This window comes from Lygodium microphyllum, chromosome 29 (genome assembly GCF_053477565.2).
Source record: "Lygodium microphyllum isolate KBCC chromosome 29, Lygodium_microphyllum_v1.1.10, whole genome shotgun sequence".
Lineage (NCBI taxonomy): Eukaryota > Viridiplantae > Streptophyta > Polypodiopsida > Schizaeales > Lygodiaceae > Lygodium > Lygodium microphyllum.
The window spans coordinates 74,008,442-74,014,496 of NC_141163.1; the positions used below are offsets into that span (position 1 = coordinate 74,008,442).

Sequence of the window (6,055 nt, forward strand, 5' to 3'; positions counted from 1 at the left end):
ATTTAGCAACATAGCAGGCCGTACTCTGTGAGCTGAGTGGAGGTGCACAGATTTCATGATAGAGAAAGAAAAGACGGTCATAGAATATTGTAGCATCAGTCACCATCACTAAGCTCCAGTCCAGGTACAATTATATTTTTGCAATGTCTTATAAGCTTCTTTCATGCATCAGTACGTTTTTGCTATGGCTTATTAGGCCTGTTAGGTCTCAGTAATTACTTCTGCTACGGGGGTCTCCTGCACTAGTACTTCTTTCTTGTGCTTGTACAGACACTGGCTTACAGACACTTTTTGGGATGTCATAGTAATAGTAGCCCTCCGAGTAGTTTTTCCCCTTCAGGCTTGCGAAATACACTGTCTTGACAGAGCACTGTTGCCAGTTACATCTACACGAATCTTAAGACCTTCCATGTGGTAGATCTGCTTTGGGATGGTACCTGAAAAATTGTTATTCGATAAGTCTAGAAGCTAAATTTTGTCAAGCTTCGGTATCCAAGAAGGTAAAGATCCAGCGAGTCTATTATATCCTAAACTGAGCACTCTGAGATTCTCAAATTGAGCCCAGGAATTTGGTAAAGTTCCCTGAGATTGATTGCGGCGTATATCCAAAACTACCAGGCTAGTGTAATTGGCAAAGGATGCTGGAAGAGCTCCTGTCATGCTGTTGTATGCAAGCAAGAGTGTGTGCAAATGCCTGAGTGAGCCGAATGCAGTTGGGAACTCTCCATACAAAGAATTATTCCCAAGCTTCAACCATTCTAACTTGGTGCAATCGGCCAAGACTGCAGCTATTGTTCACATACGTAGTCCTCGATGCTACTTGTGTCCTTTGAAGGGAAGTAGCTTATACAGTTGTATCAAAACTTTGAAAGTTATTGGGGTGTATAATGATTATGAATCACAGAAAACTCTCCATTACAGAATCGTATTGTCCATTGTTGTAAAAGGACTTCCTATACTATAATGCTTCCAGAATAAGCGAGAGGGCTGAACAGTTTGCAGAAGGTCAACAAAACAAGTTTGGCCTCATGCGATGAAAGCCCATGGTGGACACAAGGTACTCTGTACTCGGTCAAGTTAAAAAGAAAGGCCTGCTAAATAGTTACACATAAAGTCCCAGATGGCGCAGATTTGCACGAATTCTGTTGCAAACTCGAACGAGCGTCTTCTCAAGTAGGAGAATCGCCTCTCAAGCATCTAGATTGGAATTCCACATCATGTTGTAGTGACCATTTTGGACTACACATTCTAATTTGAGCTCAGGAATTATTGTTCATGAAGCCTAATAATACATGGATCTTTAGGGCTAACCAGAGGATGGACAATTGTACAGATCACCAAGTTGGCTATTGATTGTGATGGCATCTGAGATATTGTAAGCCCCACCCTGCGCTAAAGCCTGAGTGATAACATCCTCCACATTAGCATTCCACCATTCACATGTCAGTATTAAATAAACAAAAACCGAGGGAACCGTTAATTACACATGAACACTCTATAGATGAACCAGAAAGCAATTGTGACCATATGCAAGATTAGTTGTAGCTTTGAACTTTTGGAGAACATAGCCAGCTCTTCCCATAGCTCAACATTCAGAGATTAACTGAATGGTTTAGAGCTATTAAGAAGGGTTGTGAAGGAATTTACACTCTTAACATGTGGCCAACTCTAAGCCTAATTCTTATTTGAAAAACTAGCTACAGTGACAGTAATAATGACATGTGGGTAAAGAATGTCCAGTAGAGGTGATTAAAAATTTCTCAAGGCTACACTTGAGTCTTGTTCCTTCTTGTTTCATGTGTGTACAGTCAAGGTTAGGAAACATGTCACCTGCAGCATGTATTGTTAAGGTTGTATCAACAGATTTCATTCATATAGACCTCCACCATGGTTAGGAAACATGGTTAGGAAACATGTCACCTGCAGCATGTACTGTCAAGGTTGTATCAACAGATTTCATTCATATAGCAGCTACATTTCTTAGGCAATCGAGCAGCCAACACAGTCTCATCATTGTCTACAAAACACACAGCTATGCTTGGTCCAAACCACCTTGTTACAACTTGTATAAGCTTTAAACACCTACAAACAGCTAGAAACTATCCACTAGCAACACCTTGCTTGTTTTGCCTTTCTCACTTGCCATACTTCACCCAGGCTCCAAGTTTTAGTACCTAAGGTGACAAAACCTCAACCTAAGTCTTATGCATTACTAAACACCAATCGCAGTTCTCACAAACGACATGAAAAGAGAGATGATACAACCAGAGCTAATTCAGTTTTACAACTAAGTGCTGCATGTTGCTTCTTGAGAGCCCTTGCTTCAATGTCATCTTTGGAGAAGAGAGTGCTGTCCCAGTCTCGTATGATCTGGAATAAAGTACATTCAAGGGGGGTTATCATGCATCAACTGTAGCATCCTAGATCACTGCTAAGGCAAAGGAAGATGTAATGATCATACTAGGTGAAAGTTAAAGCTCTATATAGACTTATACTTCTCATAGAGTTGCTGTGGGATCGGATGCTATGTCCAACAATCTGAGACACTAAAAATTACTGATAATGTTTGTTTTATTTGACCACAAGTGTAGCCCACAAGTGTGGCTAGCAGAACATGACTATCTGCAATAAGCTCTTCACCATTTGTCTGAGCATTTGTGAGGATCATGCATGCTCCTCCAGCTTGCTTCACCACCATCCCCTTTGCAACATGAGGATCAAGGCCTCTGTCATCACAGACTACAACTTACCCTTGACAAGGTGGCATTAGTGAATCCATCCTGCACAAATTGGCCTCTCCATTGCTGTTTGGCTGGCCTGCATTGCTTGCATAAATTAAGGGCACCTGCATGATTTTTGCACACAAAAGAACCTTCATCAATTGGTATAAATGCAGAAGCTTGTTATACCATCCCAGAAGAGATGCACAAGCTATGTTTTGCATCCATTCAGACATACTCAAGAAAGTTGAAGTTTCAGCAGGATGTGTACCTATTCATTGGCTAGATCATGGCCTCGATACAATGAAACTCCTGTGTAGGTAGCTCCATTACCAAGATTTACAGTGGTTGGAAAATCACGATCAAGTGTGCTTGCACCTACAGTAAGCAGCCATGGGGAAACGTTTGTGACTGACTCTGGGTTTGGGCCTCCATTTCCAGATGAGCCAACTACAAGGACCCAATGCTGCCAACAGGTCAGAACTGAAACAACCCCCTTTCCAGCAGACCTTGTACATGGCAACTCAGGCCCTGGTGGCGATGCCCCATGCTGTTCTTGGTGCAAAACCAAGCAAGCTTGCCTGGGGGACATGGTTTCCTGCAGCAGTGGAGGCAGTGTGGGTTTCATGACCTTCATCATCTCTAGCAGATTTCCACTCCAAGGTCTCATTCATGGGTCCTACTGCACACTCATATCCATTGTAGAATGCACATGCACCTATAATCTTGCCATTACAGAGGGAAGGGGAGAAGTTAGCTTCAGCCTCACATTCACCCTTCCATTTGATGGGAATAGGGCCAAGGGCCTCATCTTCAAAGCTTTTCCTTTCAGGCCAAATTCCCGAAACCATGATTCCAATTATCACATCATCACCATAGCTAGAGATCGGCCAGAGCCCATAAGAAGTGTTAAGGCCCATGAATTCTGGCATCCTGGTAGTATGCAATTGGGTGGTAAAATCTTTAGAGACTGCGATTGAGTACACCGTCCAAATTTTGCAGAGCCTGAGCTTGGGAAGGGCTGAGCTTGGCTGCAAAGCCATGGAACACATGCTGGACTCAAGATTGCACTGTAGAAGCTCCACAAACTTAGGTGGGCTGTAGAGCAGTTGCAGCGGTGACTATGCCCCTGGCACAGCCACGTAGCCCTCGATGTAGTCATTGCTCCCAATTGAAACATAGAATAGAGACTTGGAGATGAGGTGCTGTGCTTGCTGGATTCCCAACTTTGAGATCAGCACTTGAGGTGTTGTGCTTGCTAGATTCCCAACTTTGAGGTCAGCACTTGCTTGACGGAGCTGAAGAAAGAGACCTATTCATGCAAAGGTATGTGCTGTCCTTGACGGAGCTGAAGAAAGAGACCTGTTCATGCAAAGGTATGTGCTGTCCCTGCATTCAACACAGGTGGACACGTGCGTGCATGCATGCATACTCAAGAATAGAGCATTAGATTACATCTCTAGCATCAGAAAAAGCTCTTCTTTGGCTTCAAGGACAGTGTTATGAGACATGTGAAAGGGTTACAAAAGCTTCATCTCTAATTTCAAGGTTAGCATGTGAATAGGTATGAAAAAGCTCTTCCTTGGCTTCAAGGATGTAGCTATGAGGAATGTGAATAGGTAGCTACTCCAATTATAATAGGCAGCATATGCCAGTTTGAATGTAGTGTTTGCTACAGAGATGACAAAGACTTGTTTGGCATACAGAAAGAGACTTGCCAGATAAAATCCAAGGATTGGAAAGGAGTTTGAGGACTCACAAAAGTGCTACCCGTGGAGTTGAGTATGCCTGAGGAAGTTGAAGCAAAGGTAACTCCCTTCAGGACATTGTCGCCTGCTGCTGACATGTAAGGAAGGGGGAATGGCAGTCTAGCCAAAGAAGCTGCCACGAAAATAGGAAAGTCAAAGAAGATGATAGATAAGGAAGGGGGAATGGAACGGGCGAGGGTGGAGAGCTTGTTGTTGTTGCCCGAGTCGGTGAGGGAGTCCCCAAAGATGAAGATGGCAGGGAATTTGCCATGGTCTGGCAATGGTTGTGCCCATGCACTCTGATTCTCCAATGAGGAAGTATGGGCATATATGTATGGTAGGCGTAGAGGAGGGTATCATCGTCATCATCTTCCTTGGTTTCACTACTGGTTCCAGTTCTTTGACAGAGGAGAGGAGAGATAGTTGTACCACTTAAGCTCCTTGCAGAACAGTCTCATTACTTTGTCTTTTGCATAGAAAGCAGCCACTGTGTGGATATTGCTTACGACCTCACCTGCCACTGTGCAGATATTGCTTACGGCCTCACCTGCCACCCTTGTCCTTCCTGCACGACATGCAAGGAGAGAAGTCCCTATTTTGGCAGCAGTACTACTACACTGACTAGTGTGCATGAGAAGACATGCATCATGCATGAGAGCATGAGAGTTAGCCACGTGTCACATACGTTAATTGAACCAAGGGTATGACATACTCCACCGACATTTGAGGAGCAGTAGGAATAATGGTAGGTCTAGTGGTAGCAAACACGACAATCGGCTACATAATCTCAGTGTGGGACATGGAATGGTAAGGTGGGGATTCATAAGACCACCCAACGGTTCTTATTCCCTATTTGCAAATAATAAGCTATATACGCTTAAGCATCCCCCTTGTTTGTGTACATCAACTTTTGTTTTCCCTCATTTTTCCTCGACTTTCCAATCCCTTATTTTGGCCTCGTACCCACTTATGTGCTCATCAACTAATGCCAATGTTTACAAAATTCGACCCCATCACTTTAAGGAAGTGTTTAGGAAAGATTGCTTTTTTTAAAATGTTTTAAAATGTTTTTAAGGAAGTGGGAAGTGTACTTTGGAAAAGATTGCTTCTTTTTAATTGTTTTTAATTTTTTTAAAGGAAGTGTTTGAGGATAACAAACTAGTATAGACTATGATATCAACTACAAAGTATGGTTTTAAATGTAACTCTATTGCTAAACTAGTATAAACTATGATATTAACTGCGCAACTAAAATATGTTATTAATGTAAACTATATTATGGGCCATTTTTTTGCAGTCTTGGAGTTTTAATTGTGGAGCTCATAATTTCATCAACCTTGGATTGAAGATTGAAGATACTCAAGTAAGGGATGTCTTCTTCTTCAAGCACATTAAGAAAATGCACATGTAACTATAAGTGTGCACATAGTACTGAAGGTTGGCAATTAATGAATCATAGTACTTATTTTAGACACACTAAAAATGACATGCTTGGGATTATGCATTCTTATCTAGAAAGATTACATCCTACTAAACCAAGGGACTCAAATGTGCAAGGAGATCATCTTGAGAACCGAAGGTACGAAG

The 6,055-nt window shown here is 42.3% G+C and overlaps 1 pseudogene; it reads right to left on the reverse strand.

The window, feature by feature from the left end:
- Window positions 1-208: 208 nt before the first annotated feature.
- LOC148010798 (subtilisin-like protease SBT1.7) lies at window positions 209-4,566 on the reverse strand (annotated as a pseudogene).
- Window positions 4,567-6,055: the final 1,489 nt, after the last annotated feature.